This window comes from Apodemus sylvaticus, chromosome 5 (assembly GCF_947179515.1).
Source record: "Apodemus sylvaticus chromosome 5, mApoSyl1.1, whole genome shotgun sequence".
Lineage (NCBI taxonomy): Eukaryota > Metazoa > Chordata > Mammalia > Rodentia > Muridae > Apodemus > Apodemus sylvaticus.
Window position 1 is genome coordinate 110,473,743 of NC_067476.1, and position 18,625 is coordinate 110,492,367.

Here is an 18,625-nt window from a genome sequence, read left to right on the forward strand (position 1 = left end):
CCTCTCCAGACTGTCAACTTTGGATACCTGTGAGTAGTGTGACTGCCAAATCTCCAGGTCCCCAGGGTCAAGGCCTCTAGACGAGATGGGCTGTGAGATCCTCAGGGCCACTTCCCCTATTCCCTCACCCTGGGCAACTTACACTCGTTAGCCCTGCTGGACCCTGAGAGTGTCTCTTTCTCCTAAGGAGGTAGTTAGTGGAGATGACCCCAAGCAAGCTGGCTGCAGAAAGCCACCACCAGCTGGATATAAGATGACCAACTAGCAAATCCAGTTGAAGCTGGTTAGCAATTTCTAAGGGAGTGTAGACTAACTGTAAAACCCCACAAAGGTGCTGTTGACTATATAATGTCTTTGCCTGGCTTTGAGGGTCCTTGGTTTTGCTTATTTCAAACCTTTGTTGCTAAGTCCCTCACATTTGGGCTAATGACTTAAGGGGAAAGTACTGGTACAGGCAGGGAGGTTCAGCAGTTTCAGCTCCCTCAGGATAAAGTGGGGAGGCTCTAAGTCCCAGGGAGGATTAGGCCAAGTTAGAGAAATTTGCTCCCTTCTTAGTGAGCCTCTCATCTCAGCTGGAGCCCTTTGCTTAACACTCACCTTCCTGACCATATTCTACCTGAATCCCTCTGTCATCTTCCCCAGTGCAGGCTGCCCCAAGTGTTAGCCCAAGGACTGAAAGTAAGGAACAGGGAGATTCAGCTTTGCCTGAGCCTTGCAACAAAACGACCCCATTGGAATGTAAAGCTCCCTGGCTGTGTGGACGTGGATGGGCCTGGGTTCTTTCAGCTGAGCATTCCCAGGCTGCACTGTGCCACTTGCTAATGATCCAGATGGCTCATAGTTACAAAAACCCAGGGCCACAGTTAAGGTTCTAGAAAGACAAGGATGACCAGCTCTAATCAATAACCCACTGCAGTGCCCTCAAGTCTTCCTAGGAGCACACTAGTGTCTAGGGTCTAAGGTGAGTCTGGGCCTTTTTGTTAAACTATATGGTAGTCTACGGTTATTTTTCTCCAAGGTAGGAATTGAGAGGTTAAAATTGTTGAGTAGCATGTGTCAGGAAAAGGTCACCTCTCTCTCTCTCTCTCTCTTTCTCTCTCTCTCTCTCAAAGGCAGGAGAGAACAGGTTTGGGGAGAGGGGCATGTTCTGAAAAGTATTTGTAGAGCAGGAACTACCAACAAACAACAGCAGGTACAGTTTGGTTTGGGAGTTTCAAGTAAGGTGACTTCCAGTTTGCTGGTGGCTCAGAAGGGAAGGGCAGCCGTCTGAGTCCACACTGAGTGGTGTTCAGGATTAAACCGGACTGATGCTGTCCTGTTAAGCTTTAGGCACTTGTGATCAATGCTCCCAAAAGACCACCCCCAGTCTCCCAAATTCAGTCTTAGTGGTCATCTCAGATATTGCCCCAGACACTCATTCCCCGAGGCACCCCACCCACTGGTGGGGCTCTCAGGGAAGTTGGGAGGCCATTGTGCTCACAAGGATAGAGAAGCCTTTTGCAGGTCTGAAATTAGAGAGCTACCTCAGGTGGGCCCTTAACCCAAGGGACTTTATTTATCAACAGTTGCCCACAGCTACAGGTTTCACTGCATGGTGTGAAGGTTGAAGGCCCCTGCCGGGTGATGGCTTAATGGCTGTCCGAGCTGCCTTGGCCTTGGAAGTAAGGGGAGCAGGCATTACCATCCATTATTGCAGTATACATTTGGCTTGGATGATATTTCTTAATATCCAGAGCTGTTTTGTCTGCCATTACCCTACCACCCAGACCCACAGTGTGTGAGAACACGGCCAGGCCACATGGTGGGTAACTAGGCATATTGGGTCCGGAAGGCTCTGTCCCTACTGCTTCTTGAGATGCTGTACAAAATCCACAATGAAGACTGGAAGTTATGGCTGGTTCTCAGAAGACCATCTGTTGATAGACTCAGGAGGTGCTGTGCTTCCAAGGACAAAGGGCTTCACCCATTTTTTTCCTTGCCTAGCTTCTTCTATGCCCACGTTTTCTAGTACCAGATAGACATGGTCCTCCGCCACTCAGAAAACCATTTCACCAGGCTCCTAAGGCGGGGTAGGCAGTGTCTGGGTGAGTCAGAATCTGCACGAAGGGTGGAGGGCATTTGAGTAAAGTCCCTATTCCTTTGGAGAATAGATTCCAAAAGGTATATGGCATGAATGCTGACAGATACCTGGCTGCCACCTTCTTCAGGGTGGGTCCACACAAAGTACTTCCTGGTCACTGTAGAGCAAACCATGAAGGGTGGTGTCAGCCTTCTCACCTCCTGTTACTGTCACCTGGGGGGGGGGGGGCAGCCAAGCTTCAACACGCAAATAAAGGACAGGACAAGCATTCAGATCACAGCACATGGCACAGGTGACACGCCACCAGTCCTCCTACAACAAGGCTGAGTGAGTTGGGGGCTGCCTGCACAGCGGGGGGCTGTTTCTGAATACTCTGTAGTGGAATCTCTGGGTCTGTCCTGCAGGTGTGGCAACAAACTAAATACAGACCCTACTCTCAAAACCTCCTCAGGCCCAAATCAGTTGGTGCTGCCCACAGGGAGCCCATGGAGCAAGGTAGACCTTTGTGTTTTTTGAGCTTGCCATGTGATGCAGGAGATAGGTATCAGTCAGACACGCCGTGTAGTAGTATTTAGTGTGGGGTGCAGAGTGCAGCAAGTCCCACATGTATCCATTAGCAGAGCCTATCCAGGCCTAGGTTTGGGCGACTCTCGAGAGGAAGTGTTGGCAGGCAGCAGTTCGCCAAGTAGGGGAAAGACTTCCTTCTTCACATGGGAGCCAAATACTACAGGCCTCTGGCCATTTCTTTGGGGTGGAACAGTGCTACCACCTTCCACTACAGGACTCAGAGCTCATAAAAGGAGGCAGTGAGATTGGAGGGAGCAGGTAGAATATACCCAGCCATGAGAGCCTGGGGCACCACAGAACGTGAATCCTGGCCAACTGCTGCAGGCAGGGAGGGTAAGAAGCCTGTGAGGACTTACTGAATCAGATGAGCCCTGAGGAAGGAGAGAGGAAAGCGGTGGCTAGAGAAACAGGAGGCAGAGAGCCTTTAATCCTTGTTGGCAGTGTGAGGGAGGGAGGTTCTAGGGCAGAGCAGGAAAGAACCAGGCTTGGGGGGAATCGGCAGGGCACATGCACACATTGTCTCCACCTGTTCAACCCTTCAAAAAGAAACTTCACTTCCTCCCTTCTCAGACGGAGCCTCGCCCCTTTGCCCTAGGTAGGGACCTCAAGAAACTTTTGCTGGGCAGCCAAAGTTTGTCAAACCCTCTTGACACCTCAGTGTTGGGGTCCCTTTTGTTGAGGGAGCATTTGCAGTGGCCCTCAGATCACCTTGGCTGCACAGGGTGAGGCACTTGCTGGGTAAATGCTAAAGTTCAGCAGGTGCTCCTAGAATGACCTAGGTTTTGGATTTTTCTGAAACTCACGCTTCTCCCTGAGTCTACCTCCATGGGCCACCCTACCCCAAGGTTGGCAGAGGAGATACACACAGAGAAGGACTGGGGAGGAAGAAGAAACCTCTGTACATCATGCCACTCACTGCAGCAGTGGGTGCTCTCCAACTGTGGATTTACTTAGCATTCCTGTTTTCTTTTTTTAAGACAAAACTAGATTTATACTTAGAGAAATAGAAAAAAAAGAATGTTTGATTAACACTCCCTGATTCTTCCCATTTGGAGCAACTATTTTCATTTTTACAGATTGTTTCCTAGAACTCACATAAAGATCAGAGTAGTTCTCCAACCTTTTTTTAATTAATTAATTAATTAATTAATTAATTAATTAATGTATGTGAGTACAGTGTTGCTGTCTTCAGACACACCAGAAGAGGGCATCAGATCCCATTTGCAGATGGTTGTGAGCTACCATGTGGCTGCTGGGAATTGAACTCAGGACCTCTGGAAGAGCAGACGGTACTCTTCAGCCCCAGTTATCCAATCTTTTATACCCACGGAGTGACATGTCCATTCAATCAGCCTCAAGGAAATTCCTCAAGCACCATATTTAAGCTATGGGAGCCCCGGGAGCCAGGCTGGATAGGCAGGTGACTGTGGGGACTGTGGTGGCAATGATGATATGGTGGTTTGAATGGACGTGGTCCCCATAGACTCATAGGGACTGGCACTATTGAGAGGTGTGGCCTTGTTGGAGTAGGTGTGGTCTTGTTGGAGGAAGTGTGTCACTGAGGGTGGGCTTTGAGTTCTCAGATGCTCAAGCCAGATGTGTGCCTGCCAATCCAGATATAAAGTTCTCAGTTCCTTCTCCAGCACCATGTCTGCTTGTGTGTGCCACCATGCTTCCTGCCATGGAAGATAATGGACTAAATCTCTGAACTGTAATACAGTCCTAATTAAATGTTTTCCCCAATTAAACTGTAAGAGTTGCCGCAGTCATGGTGTCTCTTCCCAGTGTGAAAAACAATAACTAAGACGGATGGTGAAGCTATCCCTCTTGCCTCTCATCAGAGTATATGTGTGTGTGGTTGATCTTGAAGCCCTTTCCAAGGCCAGTGCGGGCTCCTCTGATGGATCCGAGTGGTGTCATGTGCCAGTGCTTCTTCAGTCCCTGGGATGGCTAGCCAGTACTGATGGACTTGGAATAGAACTAAAGACATTGGGAGATTGGCAGGCACATGCTGGGGATATAGCTCAATAAATTAGGTATAATAGCATACACCTTTAATCCAGAGGCTGGAAGATCAGGAGTTCAAGGTCATCCTATGTTATTCTCAGGCATATTGATTTTGGAGCTAGCCTGGGCTATCTGAGACTCTTTCTTAAAGAAAGGAAAGAAGAAATGAAGGAGGAAAGAAGGAAGGAAAAATAAAAAAAGAAACAAGGATGGGGCAGAGAAAAGAGATGGTACCAGCATAGAGGTCCCTTATTTTGACCCTAGAGATCAGGAACATCATGAGATCAGAAGTCTCGGTGAAGCCTCAGACAAGCTAAGCTGACAAATTGCTGGGGGGTGCATAGGATGTGTGTGCTCAGCTGGGTCCTGGTCCAGGGTTTCAGCAAAAGGGCACATACTCAAAACCAAGGGACCCAGACAGAAGGGCACAAGGGAAGGAAAGTAGGAATAAAAAAAAAATTCGCATACAGATGGGCTTTGGGGAAGCCCAGTGATGCTCAGGTGTCACAGCTGGGCACTGCTGGGTTCCTAAACCTGCTACCCTGACACAAAGCGTTCGTGCCTTTGTCCTTTGAACTGAGGAAGAGGAAGAAATATTCTTTTCCCTGGTCTGGGTGGGGTGTTGGCCTATGATTCAGAGTAGCTGGTCTTTGAAAGGAAGGGAGGGACCTCACCACCGCCCTACCTGGATGATGGAGAAGGCTCCCCGAGAGAGGTGCTGCTCCTCATGGGTGTATAAAAAACAAACCCAGCCCAGGAGGGTGACAGTAGCCCTTCAACTGACCAACCCAACCTGTCTGGGGAGTTTGCCTGAGGGAAGAGCTGGTTATGGTATTACAAGTGTGACTCAGACCCACCCCTACCTCTGTATCAACATTCCAGAACCCACCACCTGCCCAAATCACTTCCTCTCCCAAACTCAAGAAGAAGAAAAAAGTCCAGGATCCTGGCCTTGCCTGGTTCCCTGGGACATATCTGCTCCCCTTTCTCCTGCCCACTATTCCTACCCAATCAGTTGTTCCTTATATGGAACCTGAGTCCAATTTAATTAGTAGAGGAGAGTCACCAGAAACAGGAAGTCCGTGTCCAATGGGAACGCCATGCTGAAATCAGAAGCAACACAGTGGGCATTCATCAAATCATCAATGAGACGGTACAGTAGGGTATAGGAAAGCTTTTTTTTTCAGGTGAAGTAAATCTTCAAAATTTTTGAAAAATGATTTTATACAACATATTTTGATCATGTTTACCCACTACTCCTCTATCTAATTCCTCTCAGATCCATCTCCCACACCCTACCTGTAAGAAAAAAATTTCTCCCATACTTACTTAACTTTATTTTATGCCTTTAATATATATGTGTGTGTGTGTTTCAGCATCAAGTCCAGGCATTTACTCAAAATCTACATCTAGGACAGCTCTAGAGAAGCAACCCACAGATGCTCCAATCTACTCTCACACACAGTGGCTTCTACTGGACCTGCTCCTTCCTACCCACGGATGGTTCCACAGACCCTGGACGGCAAGGAAACAGCCAACTCTCCTAAGACTGGACCAACATCCCGTCCCCATTTTCTTAGGTTCCGCAGACATTCCAAAGTCAGCAGGAAGTAGCTAAAGATCACCACAACTCTATTTCTGCTTCAATGTCAGCATTCCTTCTGGGCTCCACCTAACACCTAGCCAGGTAGGCCTGATGATGAAAGGAAGTGCTCCCCACTTGCAGCCTGCTGACCATGGTGGTTGGCCCCTTCGTCCTGCCTGAGAGTTCTTGCCTGCTGCAGGACTGAATGGGTGTGAGCAGTAGACCTTTCTTTCTCCCATTCTCACATAGCCCCGACCTCTGTAGTACAGGAGGCGTGGTTGACAGAGATGGCTGTAATCCTGAGGTGGGGTGGGGGTGGGGACAGGCATCTTTTGGTCCCAGAGGCTCCAGCTAGAAAGCACACCTTGCTCTTTGGGGTTTTTTTGTTTTGTTTTGTTTTTTGTTTTGTTTTGTTTTGTTTTTGGACTCCTTTAGACCATGCATGGTTGTAACCCTCTTGCCTTAGGCTTTCTCCCCATAAGGAAGAATTGACCATTGAGGCACCAAGCTGGCCGTCCCACTGTTTTCTCATGGCCACTGCCCTTGTCATGTTTCATGTTGAGTCCAAAACAGACACTCATTTATTAGGAGTCACTCAAGCACCCTCAGGTGACAAAATGAACTCAAGATTCTGGCGGTCATTAATTCTCTGCTTAGACAGATTATTTACTGTCTCTGTTTCAGTTTCTTTTGTCTATAAATACTGATAATAATCTGTCTCCCACAGGCCATTTCTGGGTTAACAAGATAAAATGTGTTGAGGACCCTTTGTGCCTTGCACAAGTCAACTCTAAGATGCAGGGACATAGCTCAGGGGGTAAAGTCCTTGCTACTGGCGTGTATATCTCCAGCACCTATGTAGAAGTGGTGGCATACGGTGCAACTCTAGTGCTTTTGGGTGGGGTGCAGAGACAGGTGAATCCTGAGGGCTTCCTTACAGGCCAGAGAGAGACACTGTCTCAAAGAATGAGGTGGAGAACAACAGAAAAAGACACTGGGTGGAGGGTGGCTTTTTAGGCCTCATGCTTGGGCACACGATTGTACACATGCATGCCCACATATATAGCATACCTACATACTATGTGTGTACATATACACATATAAAAAACAAAGGGCAGAAAATGACCTTAGCATTACCAGCGTTCATGCACCCTGGGACTCTTAGAGTTTCTATTCCTGCACAAAACATCATGACCAAGATGCAAGTTGGGGAGGAAAGGGTTTATTCAGCTTACATGTCCACATTGCAGTTCATCATCAAAGGAAGTCAGGACTGGAACTCAAGCAGGTCAGGAAGCAGGAGCCGATGCAGAGGCCATGGAGGGATGTTTCTTACTGGCTTGCTCAGCTTGCTTTCTTATAGAACCCAAGACTACCAGCCCAGGTATAGGACCACCCACAATGGGCTAGGCTCTCCCCAACTGGATCACTAATTGAGAAAATGCCTTGCAGCTGGATCTCATGGAGGCCTTTCCTCAAGGGAGGCTCCTTCTCTGTGATAACTCCAGTTTGTGTCAAGTTGACACACAAAACCAGCTAGTACAGACTCTTATGTCATCATGTGTTTGTGCACTTTGAGCCCCTGCATGGGGTATATGTTAAAGGACACACCAGCTCCCCTGCTCACTTTAGGAGGTTCCTCCAGGCCTGAAGCCATTTCTATTCTTTCTCCTTTGACTAGTGGAAGCTCTTGTTCTGATCTCTGCAGGGACAGTCACACCATGACTGGGAACAGAAAGGAAGGTCACAGTAGGCTGCCAGCTCCCATGTATAGCCACAATGGTAAGGAGACCAGGTACTATTTCTCTACATCCAGGATAACAATGTCTTTTTCTAGTGGGATCCCTGGAATGAGGCAGGGTTCTGCCCCAGAGAGCCACAGGAGCCCTAACTTAGAAGCATCCCAGAATGCTTGGTTCAGAAAGTGCCTTGTGAGTGGCCCTGAGCTGCTCACCCTACCCAAACTGTCTAATTAGCATAATTGATCAATTCTGCTCACTTTGCATATTCCCACACCAGGGACTCAGAAATCATTAGCCAAACCATGAGCTGGAAAATGGGCTATAGTGGAAACTGGAGTCTTTCCCCCAGCACTGTCACAGTGGTCTGGGCCCAGTTAGCAGCTAAGAGCAGTCCCCAGTGGCACCCTGCAAGTCATCGATCACAGTTTCACCATCCTACCCATATCCCGGATTGTCTTACTGAGCTTAAAGTATCTTTTGATGGAGGACACAACAAAGCCATTGGACGGCAATTGCAGGCTCAAAATGCCAGCAAACTGGAGCTGTCAAGGCAGCTGATGGCTCGTGCCTGTAATCCTAAATACCCAGCACAAGAGGTGGAAGGACCAGGGGTTCAAGGCCTTCATGGGCAACTTAGCAAGACCATGTCTCAATAAGGAGTGTCGAGGTACAGCTTAATGGTAGGGCATTTGTCCAGCATTCATAAGGTCCTGGCTTCAATCTCCAGAACTATTAAAAAAAAGAAAAAGAGGGAGGAGGACTCATGCCCACTGTCACGGTCTCAAAGCTGTGATGCTATAATCCTATCTTTGCTTCCACGGCTGTATCTGAGCTTGGATGTCCTGTATCAAGGAAGATGCTAGGCCCACCCTCAGAAGGCATTTCTGGAGGGGTATCCAGATGTGTTACTCAGAGAAACCATGTCTACCTTCTATTTTCTTTTACACAGAAAGCCCAACTCCATATGAACAGAAACCTTACAGGATGCATCTCGAGGATTAGAACTATTGAAGTCTCAAACACTGAGGACAAACATTTGATTCTATTTTTTAGTTAAAAACTTGTTTATTGGATTACAAAGAGTTAAATTTCATAACTGCCTTTTCAAACATAATTTGTTTCGTTGTTTCTCTTTCCATGTCTTCCACACTCTCCCTGCACCCCCATGCACCACACCCTCCCTGCATCTATGCACCACACCCTCCCTGCACCCCCATGTACCACACCCTCCCTGCATCCCATGCACCACACCCTCCCTGCATCCATGCACTACACCCTCTCTGCATCCATGCACCACACCCTCCCTGTACCCTTATGCCTTCTACACCTCAGTAACCTTCTTTCGCTTCTCTTGTCACATGTGACCTTTGCCTTCTCCTCTCATGGTCCCCTAACTATTTTTATAGTCTACATCTCTTATTACACACATACACACACATATCTCTCTCTTTTTAAAAAAATATTTATTTATTTTATTTACATGAGTACACTGTAGCTGTCTTCAGATACACCAGAAGAGTGCATCAGATCCCATTACAGATGGTTGTGAGCCATCATGTGGTTTGTGGGAATTGAACTCAGGACCTCTGGAAGAGCAGTCAGTGCTCTTAACCACTGAGCCATCTCTCCAGCCCCACACATCTCTTTTTATACACATGCACATGTGAAAAGTTAGAATTCACATAGGAGAGAGAACATAGAACCCATCTGAGACAGGGTCACTTGACAATATAATTCTTTCTAGTTGCAACTACTTTATTACAGATTTTATAATTTTCTTTTTCTTGACCAGCCAAGTAAAATTCTGTTTTGTACATATGCCACATTTTCATTATCTGTTTCTTTGTTGATGGGTGTTGAGACTGGATCTATTTTCTTGCAACTGTGAATAGTACAGTAGTAGACACAGATATGTCTATGGTATAGGGCTCTTTGTGTAGACACAGATATGTCTATGGTATAGGGCTCTTTGTGTAGACACAGATATGTCTATGGTATAGGGCTCTTTGTGTAGACACAGATATGTCTATGGTGTAGGGCTCTTTGTATAGATGCCAAGGATCTGAACACCTGGGCCATATGACTTTCTTTTCCTTCCTTCCCTCCTTCCTTTCCTCCTTCCCTCCTTCCTTCCCTCTCTCCCTTCTTCTTTCCCTTCCTCCTTCCTTTCTTCCCTCCCTCCTTCCTTCCCTCCCTCCCCCTCCCTCCCTCCTTCATTCCTTCTTTCCTTCCTTCTTTCCTTCCTTCCTTCCTTCCTTCCTTCCTTCCTTCCTTCCTTCCTTCCTTCCTTCCTTCCTTATTGTTGTTGTTTCATGACAGGGTTTCCTCTCTGTAATCTTGGCTGTCCTGGAACTCACTCTGTAGTTCAGGCTTGCCTCAAACTCACAGAGATCCACCTGCCTCTGCCTCCTGGGTGCTGGGATTCAGGGTGTGTGCCACCACCCACCTCTGCCTGCTCTTCTTTTAGGACACTGTGAGGCCTCAGTACTGCCTGATTGAAGGAAAACTGTGCCCCCTAACGGCAGTTTGAAGTATAACACTTTCATTCAACCTGGAAAGTTACCTGAAATTCCTTATGCTCAGCTTTTTTCTTTCCTAGAGATAATAAAAACCTACTGTGGACTGCATCCTAACCTCTTGCTCTGCTGCAGTCTCTCAGGGACTTGGGGGAATTCTTCTAAAGTCTTCTCTTCCCAGCCCGCACCTTCTGCAGGGAGAATTCTGAGCCTTCCTTATTGCCTGGACTTCATCTTTATTTATGCTTCTCCCACCAGACTCGGAACCAATTCTGGAACTCCTTTCTACCTGAAACCCAGCTCGGGATTTTCCAGACCCCAGAAGGCTTTTATGTTCTCAGGGCTGAGGCATGAGCAGGGGCCGGGAGAGGTCAGGTCTGAGACAAGATCCTCAGATGACACTGAGTTTCCACATATTTTGAAGGTCTCTGACCTCTTGTGGGCTGACATAAGCATTTTCTGGGGACAAACTCTTCCCGAGGCCGAGAGACAAAGAATGAAGACAGCCACTCAGCTCTCTGGGTTCCGTTTCATGCCTCCAACACAGCCTACTCCGTTGGGCGAGCAGCTGTTTCTGCCATGGGCTTGGCTTGGGCTAGAATAACCCTAGAGATAGATGGCCCAGGGTTGTGTGATTGCCTGCTTGGGAGGAGGAATTCGAGCTAGCAGGGGTGGGTTCCCTAATTATATCGTGTTGTCTACTTTTTGAGCAGGAAGCCAGTCAAACTCTACTGCCTTCCTTGAAAGGCACAAACCTAGTCCCAGCTTCTGGGACTGACAACTCTATTAGCTAAGAAAAACCTTTAAGTTACTACTAATGCCCTATAGCAGCTCCTCTCCTTATTAGAAACTCCTTGTTAGATATCTCTCTGTCAACTGACAAGCAGGCTTCTCCAAAACGGCAGTCTCTTCTGAAGAGAACAAAGATATCATTCCTCAGAGATGAGCCCTTTTATTTTTGTTTTGTTTTGTTTTGAAGTCAGGGTCTCACTATTGTAGCCCTGGCTTGCTTGAAACTCACTATATAGACCAGGTTAGCTTTAAATTCACAATTCCTCCTGCTTCTGCCCCCCAAGGGCTGGGATTGAAAGAATATGCACCACATCAACTAAGAGAGATGTTCTCTTAAATCTGGCTACCTTCTCACCTCTCTCCTAGGATGAAAGACAAGCCCTGCCCCCCCCCTCCCACTGCAGAGGCCCTGGCCACACCTAACTCAGGTCAGCCTCACCAGAACAGCCCCTAGAGAAGAACTTTGATCATCTTTGGTTTGCTGTTGGGAGTTACTTTACATCAAAAGTAAAGTATAAGGTGGGACAGGCCATTGTCCTCTAAAAGACATTATTGTTAATGGAGTTTAGGGTCAGAGCCTGGGCTTCTGGAAGTTTCTTGCCTACCTGTCCCCAGTATGCCAATCACTGAGATAAGAAATAGTTAAAAAGTAGAGAAAAGAGATTTATTCAATGTATATCATCACTGGGAAATCGAACGCAGAAGTCCAATGTCCCCCAAGTCTGCTTTCGGGGTCCAGACGTGAGATGTAGTTTTAAACAGAGAGCAAGAGTTGTACAAACGCAAGCTGTTGGTGGCTGGGGAAACGGCTCTGCAGTTAGGATCTCTTGCTACTCTTAGAGATGGGTGGTGGTGGGGATTTGGGTCCAAGCACCATGTTAACACCTGTGACTCTAGTTTCAGGGGCTCCAATGCCCTCTTGCATGTGGAACAGGGCAGGGGCAGCGGCCATGAGAAAACAGAGGGACAGCCTGCTCGGTACCTAAAAGGTCAATCAATTCTCACTTGAAGGGAGAAGGCCTAAGGTAAAAGAGTCATAAGTATGCATGGCCTAAAGGAGTAGAAAAACAGAAACAAAAACAAAAACAAAAAGAGCAAGGTGTGCTTGCCAGCCAGAGTCCTTGGGAGCAAGGAGTGCCTGTCCCCATCCCCACCCCCACCCCCACCCCACCTCAGGATTACAGCCATCTCTGTCAACCATGCCTCCTCTACCACAGATGTGGGGGCAATGTGAGAATGGGAGAAAGAAAGGTCTGCTGCTCACACCCATTCAGTCCTGCAGCAGGCAGGAACTCTCAGGCAGGACGAAGGGGCCAACCACTATGGTCAACAGGCTGCAAGTGGGGAGTGCCTTCCTCTCATTACAGAGAGTGGGGGGAGAGAGAGAGAGAGAGTAGGGAGGGAGAGGGAGAGAAAGAGAAAAGGAGGGAGGGAGAGGGAGAGAGAGAGGGAGTGAGGGAGCTGGAGAGATGATTCATGGATAAAGAGCATGTACTGTTCTTGCAGAGGTCCTGAGTTCGAGTCCCAGCTCTACAGTAAGGCCGCTCACAGGGTCTTGAAACTGTAACCTGGGGGATGGGACACCCTCTTCTGGTCTCCTTGTCTGCCTGCACCCGTGTGTTTTCTTATTTGTTGATTTTTTAATCAGAGTCTTCTTTATAGACTAGGTTGGCTTTGAAGTCTTGATCCTCCTGCCTCAGTCTTGCAAATGTTGGGATTACCCCAGGATCAGCTCAAATAATTGGATTAAGCTTTATGTTGAGATATACAACCAGATTCCTCTTTTCATTCTCCAAAGATGTTTTCCTGGAGACAGTGAGAAAAGGTGCTTACAGCCAAGCCTAAGGACCAGAGTTCGGTCCCCAGCACACACAGAGAAAATCTTAAACAAAATAAAGATTATTTTTTGGTAGACAGAAGAACCATAGCAGCTCTACTATTAAAAGGCAAAATTTCTCAAGCTCTATCTACAGAGTAACAAAACTCCACCAACTTCTCCATGGTTAAATGTAATGTAATCATGTATTTTAGGTTAATGCAAAAGTCACATGGAAATGCAAAAGATCCAAAATGGCTAAGCTAATCCTTGCGGTTTGTTGGAGTGGAGTTGGAGTTTATTAAGGGAGAACTTCAATATAGATTTCGGCATGGACACTGGGGGGCACTTAGGAAAGGGGGGCATGTGTTCACTTGTGTTCAAATGTTCTTAGAGACTGGCAGACTCTGTCAGAGCTCCTGATGTCTGAGATAGAGATATGGCTTCTAAGAAGTAAACTTTGGTCTTTGGTGCTCTTAACCACTGAGTCACCTCTCCAGCCCCTGCCCCTACCCATTCCTTTGAGGTAAGGTCTGTGGCATCCCAGGATGGACTCAGTGTTGCTGTGGCCAAGGATAGTCTTGAACTCCTAATCCTCCTGTGTCCATTTTTCCAAATACTAGGAATACTGGCCACCATGCCCAGGTGGGTTCTTTCGATGTCTCTCAGGGCATGGTTTCCACGTGCCTTGTTATAGGATTTATCACTAAGAACCTTATTGGTTTTGGTGCTTGTACTAAGAGTTGTTTTCTCCCTTTTATTTATGGACTCCTCGTTGCTAATGTGCAGCCAACAATGACTTTTAATGAGCCTTTTTTATTAATATCTGGTTTCCATTGACAGCTTAGTTATCATCTTCCAACATCCTGAACTGCCTTTGAAACTTGCCTTTGGCAAGTTTGTTTTCTGTCTTAAACATGTCAAGGGTCTGCCATTAAAGACATAGTAAGTCCCTATGTCTTGTGCTATATGTAAAGTGATCTTTACATTCTTTCAAACGTTTCAGCACTGCTAGAGACTTACATCCCAACATAAATCCATAATCCAAATGGTGCAGTTACACGCCTGTGCTCAAAAGCCCTCTGTCACTTCCCCATCACTTTCTTATTAGTCGCTGTGATGGTTGGTATATGCTTGGCCCAGGGAGTGGCACTAGTGGAGGGTGTGGCCTTGTTGGAGTAGGTGTGTCACTGTGGGTGTAGGCTTTAAGGCCCTCATTCTAGCTGCCTGTAAGTCAGTATTCTGCTAGCAGCCTTCAGATGAAGATGTAAAACTCTCAGCTCCTGCTGCACCACGCCTGCCTGGATGCTGCCATGTTCCCACCTGGATGATGGTGGACTAACCCTCTAAACCTGTAAGGCAGCCCCAGTGAAATGTTGTCCTTACAAGAGTTGCCTTGGTCATGGTGTCTTTTTACAGAAGTAAAACCCTAACTAAGACAGTCACTTTTCCTGTTGCTGGGACAGAGCATCTGATGCAAAGGACTGAAGGGAAAAGGAGTTTGTTTTGGTTTGAAATGTGAGAGTTTCTCCCATCATGGTGGGGAAGGTAAGGGAGCAGGAGGGTGAAGTGGCTGGTCACATAAGTCCTCAGTCAGAAAGCAGAGAGAGGAGGTGAATGCTGGGGCTCAGCTTGTGTGTGTGTGTGTGTGTGTGTGTGTGTTGTCCAGTCCTGGGCCCCAATCCATGGAACGCTACTGCTCACGTGCAAGGTGGGACTTTCCATGTCACTCAAAAGCCCCTGGAAAAGCCCTCGTGGATAGGCACTCACAGAAGTTTGCTTCTCAGGTGATTCTAAACCCAGGTTAGTTTCAGTCACGTGAGCTGGAGGCAGAAGTACCCGATGTTCAAAGTCAGCCTCAGCTACCTTGTAAGTTCAGGGACAGCTAGGGATAAAGACTTCGTCTTTAAAACACACTAATTCCTAGACATTCCTGATCATGTACATAACCCTGAGATTGGCATGTGCACCTGACGGGGAGACACTTTGTCCCCCAAATCAGCAGATTTCTTTTAAACTATCTTTCCCTGCTTTATTTTTAATTTCTATTTATGTGTATCTGTGTGACTATATACGTCTCATGTTATGTGGGTGTCACCAAAGACCAGCAGAGGGCATTGGATCCCCTGGAGCTAGAATTATAGACAGTTGTACCCTGCCCAATGTGGGTTCTGGAAGTAAACGCAGATCCTTTGCAAGAACAGTGCACACTATTAGTGGTTAAGTCTTCTTTTCAGCCTTTAGAACCTCTCTTTCTTTCTTTCTTTCTTTCTTTCTTTCTTTCTTTCTTTCTTTCTTTCTTTCTTTCTTTCTTTCTTTCTTTCTTTCTTTCTTTCTGACAGTGACCTCACCATGCAGCCAGCTTCTGCCTCCCTAGTGCTGGAATTAAAGACATGCATACCATGCCCTGACTTTGCTTTGGCTTCACAAGACAAGGTTTCACTACATAGCCATAGATAGGTCCAACACTTGCAATCGCCTCCCTCAGCCTCCCAAGTGCTGTGATCATTGTACCCAGCTACCTGCCAGTCCAGTGGGTGATGCCCACAGGGATGGTCCAGCAGCCTTAGTCAGAGATTGTAGTCAGCCCAAGAATACACACTTACCTGACCCAGTATGGCACAGAGACTAATCGAGTTTCTCATCCAGTGTTTGAGGAAGACTGTTTGATGCTATTTTTCCATTTGGTGCCTCTCTTATGCTTTAAATTTTATTGTTATTAAATAGATAGTACAGTGAATTTTCCCGCTGTGATCCATGTAGTTACCCTACTCAGCCCAATGTGCACACACACCATTATATTGTGAGTCCACAAAACACATCCACAATGTGTCCAAAGGGGGGAAATAAAACACAAGGAGCTTCCCTTGTGTGCCTCTTTTGTTGTTCTTGTTCTTGTTCTTGTCCTTGCTTGAGACAGAGTCTTGCTATGCAACCCAAGTTGTCTGACAATGTATAACCTGTCTGCTTCAGTTTCCTGGATGCTGGTGCTGGGATCGCAGGTGTGTGCCACCATGCCCAGCTTTTGCTGAGATCTTGATCCACATTTTATCATCTAGTCTTCATAATGAAAGGTCAAGAATTGCCTAGGATAGGGTCTCTGACCTCCATGAAGTTGGTCCTTCAGAGCCACAGGACAAAGAAAAATATGCCCATATGTAACATATATATTATAATATATATATATACATATATATATATTATCTATACAGTACATATAAAAGATACCATTTATACTTGTGTGAGCTGACTTCAAGAACATTATTTCAATTCTGTTTTGTGACAAGAAAGGCAAATGTTTAAGTTAAACCATAACTGTAGGTGATGTAAGCAGGTTTTAGTCCAATAAATAGTTCCCAGGGTTGCAGGATTCTCTGGCTTGATTCCAGCCAAGGACCCCTTGCCTTGTGAGTTCATGAGCAGGAGGTGCGGGTGTCCTGGGAAGCCCGGAGCTTTGCAGACAATGGTTCTCTCCAAATCTAGCCAGGGTGAGTCTTGTTTGCCTTGCCATGAGGGTAAATGGTAATTGTCAACCTGACCGCAACTACAGTCACCCAGGAGCCTGAATCTCTGGGCCTGCCTGGGAGACTTGGTTAACCAGGATGGGCAGACCTTTCCTAACTGTGGAGACATCCTTCTGTAGGTTGGGGTCCTGGACGGAATAAAAAAAAAAGTGAGAGCAGGCTGAGGCCTGGCATCTACCGTGCCTCCTAACTCTATGACTACAGTGAGCTGCCTCAGGTTCCTGCCTCTAGGCCTTCCCAGTGGGGGCACCATACTGCAAGCCAGCATAAAACTGTCCTTAAGTTGCTCTCTTTAAATATGTTGTCACAGCAGCAGAAAAGTAACTAACAAGCCTGCTTTCTTCCGAAATGCTTGAGGGGAGGGTGTTAGTTGCTGTTCTATTGCTGTACAGAGATACCATGGTGATGGCGACTCTTACAAAGAAAAGCATTAACTGGGGGCTTGCTTATAGTTCCTGAGCATTAGAGGTCATTATCATCATGGCAGGGACATGACGTGACGCGAAGGTAGGCATGGTGGGCACGGTACTGAAGCAATAGCTGAGAGCTTTACATTCTGAGAGGGGGGGGAAGAAGGGGGAGAGAGGGAGGGAAGGGGAGGGATAAGGGAGGGAAGGGGAGAGGGGAGGGGGGAGGGATACTTGGGCCTTTGCAACCTCCAAGCCCACCTCCAGTGACACATCTCCTCCAACAAGGCCACACCTCCTATTCCCCAAAGAGTCCCACTCCCTGGTGACAAAGCATTCCAATAGATGGCAGCCACTCTCTTTCAAACCCCCACAGGGTGTTATTAATAGCCTTGGTTTTCTCTGGCCACCTTCAGCGGACCCAGCGGACCCAGCGGACCCAGCGGTCCTGTTGCTTTGAACCTTTCTCCAGCAGGACAGGTTGTAAGGGATTGTGTTAGGCCAGACCGAGCAGCATCTCAGACTCTTCCCGGGTGTACACTCACCTGCCTGTCTGTGTTTGTGAATACACAGGTTTTGTAGATTGTCACCGCCCAAAATAAAGGTGACTTTTCTTGATTTGTTTGGTGCGCTTGTGACATGAAAAGAAATGAACAGAGCTTCAAAGTAAAATTCCACGTTATAGCTCCAGCACATCATCTCTGACAAAAACTTTCCTCTCTGTGACACTAGGCTCTAATGAGAAACTCCGCATTTCCACATTTTCAAGTTAAACCGCAAGCCGGAGGCAAGCCAGCTCAATGAACGAGTGTGTGCAGAGGATGAACAAAGACTGGGGGTGGCCTCAGGCCCACGCTGGTGTGTGGATCTTGTCTTTGAGCAACCTCATTGGGCCTCTTCCCAGCACTTCCTCCTGGTCTGCCTTTTCTGGTGTCTGTAAGCTCCTCAAGGCCAGAGATCATTTCTTGTTTGGTTTTGTTTGTTTGGTTGGGGTTTTTTGTTTTGTTTTTTGTTTTGTTTTTTCGAGATAGGGTTTCTCTGTGTAGCCCTGGCTGTCCTGGAACTCACTCTGTAGACCAGGCTGGCCTCAAACTCAGAAATCCCCCTGCTTCTGCCTCCCAAGTGCTGGGAGTGCAAGCATGTGCCACCACTGCCAGGCGAGATCATTTCTTATTCATTCTGCTATTCAGGGCCCAGCCTGGCACAGAGCAGGTGCTCGGCAGCTGTCTATCGAGAGTGTCTGAGATGGATCTCAGGTCCCGCTGTTGCACTATGCCACACTTCAAATAGAATCCCACACCAAGCCCCCCCCCCCAAGTTCCCTGCAAAGATGTAGACTTCCCCCCGCAATAAGAGAAGGTCTCTTGAGCCTTTTCCCAAGGCTGCCTGCCAAAGCCCCAGGTCATCAGGCAGACCCCAGGGGTCCTTGAGCTCAGTCCCTGAGCTGACAGGACTTTGGGGTGGTGGCAGCCCTTCATCCAGAAGCCCTTTTTATTTTTTCCCTTGGAGACTCTGAGATCCCAGTGACAAGGGAGAAGGGGTTCAGAGGAGGGCTGATTCAGCTCTGACAGTCATTTCATTTCCTAACC